General features: G+C 32.4%; 1 non-coding gene across 1 annotated transcript; it reads right to left on the reverse strand.

The window, feature by feature from the left end:
• Positions 1-631: 631 nt before the first annotated feature.
• TRNAM-CAU lies at positions 632-716 on the reverse strand. Its single transcript is given in 2 exon segments — positions 632-667; positions 679-716. It is a non-coding gene; the product is annotated as a tRNA-Met (tRNA).
• Positions 717-2301: the final 1585 nt, after the last annotated feature.

A 2301-nucleotide genomic window follows, 5' to 3' on the forward strand; every position in this document is an offset into this window, starting at 1 on the left:
AAATTAATGCAATGAGAAGTTTTAATACCTCAACCAAACATGCCCTTATTATGTACACATCACAACACACTGTGATGTCTACATAATAAGATCAAATTTTCATCTTATTATGTTTGGTTGAGTTTTAATACCTCAACCAAACATGCTCTTAAGACATTATACTGTTTAATAAAATTAATTTTTTATTTTGTAAAATTATGTACACATCACAACGTGTTGATTTGAATAAACCTTATTATATATAAAGACTAGGGAGAGGTAAACATGGTTCTATATTAAAGATACAGTACACATTGTCAGAAATTTGTGATTAAAGTGCAAACATGAAGATTTCTTCAATTCTATTCAGATCGAGATTCACACATGGGAGAGAAAGCATAATCACCATACATACATACGTACATACATACATACATATTGGCAAATCTTAAAGTCCCTGAACACAAAGTAAATAGGCATGACGCATATTAGAAGTTCCATATCTATGCACGTAAACCATCACCATGCAAGTGGAGCAAAACACTGGGCCATTGAGTTCATATATCTAGAACAAGAAGGCCTCAATTGTTCAATATATTTTACTTCTGTTGAACACCAAAAAAAAAAAAAAAAAAAAAGATGAAATAAAATGTGGGGTGAGAGAGGCTCGAACTCTCGACCTCAGGATAACTCAGAAGCTATGAGACCTACGCGCTAGCCAACTGCGCCACCACCCCTTGGACGTAGCGGTTGCTGTTTACTTTATTAATATCCCAAATTGGTATGATAAACTCCTTTAAAAATGTGAGAAAAGCTTCTGTAGATCTCACCATAGTGAGATGTTACCACTCTCTACCGCTATGGGTTTTAAAGAGGGGTGCCAATTTTAAGATCCACTAAGTTTAAGGTACGTTTAGAATTGAAGTTAGTCAACTACTAAAATATTTGGTAAACACTAATTATTATATCTTAAAAGATATGTTGTTATGATTTTTTCAATTGTATGATGAAAAGCTTATTATATCTTTAATAATTTTGTCATAATTATTATTTGAATGTTATATTTACTACATATTATTAATTTTTATTTTATAATTATAATTTTTTTCCACAACAGTTTTAACTTAAAACTTATAACACGCTACAACACTTTAATCCCAAATAAGACCTTAATATAAAAAATATTAGTGAGATTCACTGTTCTACCATGTGGACTATTCTACCACCTTAGCATATTGAAGTGGTGAAACAATCCTATTCAAGTATTTCTCAACAAATGTTGGTGGGTTTAGGCTCTCCCGGTGTTGTTAGATAAAAATTGCACAATTTTTGTTATTAAATAAGAGATATGCAGTGTGTATATGTGTTAAAATAATGACTATGCAAATCTATAAATTAATATTTAGCAAGACAAGCTGAAGTTTGTTCCTTTTTTATTATGTTTTAATCCTGAAGTTAAGTTGCAGCAAATAATCAAAAGAATTGGGGCCAGAACTTGGAGTCGGTTGATTCAATAAATTAACAGCAAAAATGCACCAACAAAGAGATACAATGACTAGCTAGCATTGCTGCTTAATTACTCTGTAGCCATTCGCATTTAATTCACGAATAGTCCCTCATTGAAATTTTTGTTATCAACTTATATATATATATATATATATATGAACACCCAAATCAATAAGACCAAGCGTATTAGGACATAATATATCATGGTGATTAAATAAATATAACACTTATTATGATCATCATCATAAACCTTCGTGCCTGGGGGCGCCAATTAAAAGTAGCTCATGTGACTCCTGATTCCATGGACGAGCTGATAGAAAGCAAAGAAAGCCTCAGGAAGTAGAAAAGAATTTGATAGAAAGTTGAGCCAATGAATTTGAGAGAGAGATGTCAAGCAGAAATAGACAAAAGAAACGGATGAAAAAGATGGGCTTTTAACATTGATATTTCAGATTATAAGGAGACAGCTAAAAAGAGGATCCCTTCAGGCCTCAGCCTTACATAATCACAAGAGATAGCTTAGCATGCAAAACTAGCTAGTACACCATAACAAACAAAGTTATATATTATATATAAGAGTGATCTAAGGAGCTATCTAATCCATATATGCACGCAAGTACTGTACAAATCCAAAATGATTGCCCCACCTTTCTCGCCTTTATGTGTTTCGGCGCATGCATGCCTTTCCTGTGAAATAAGATTGACAAACAAAAAAGTTTTATCAATCCGTCTAGTCTTGTCTATATATATATATATAATGCATACATATTATACATACATGCAGCAAGTACGGTGCTTCTAGTTTTATCCCCGGCT

Source organism: Citrus clementina, unplaced genomic scaffold (assembly GCF_000493195.1).
Source record: "Citrus clementina cultivar Clemenules unplaced genomic scaffold, Citrus_clementina_v1.0 scaffold_2, whole genome shotgun sequence".
In the NCBI taxonomy this organism is placed as follows: domain Eukaryota; kingdom Viridiplantae; phylum Streptophyta; class Magnoliopsida; order Sapindales; family Rutaceae; genus Citrus; species Citrus x clementina.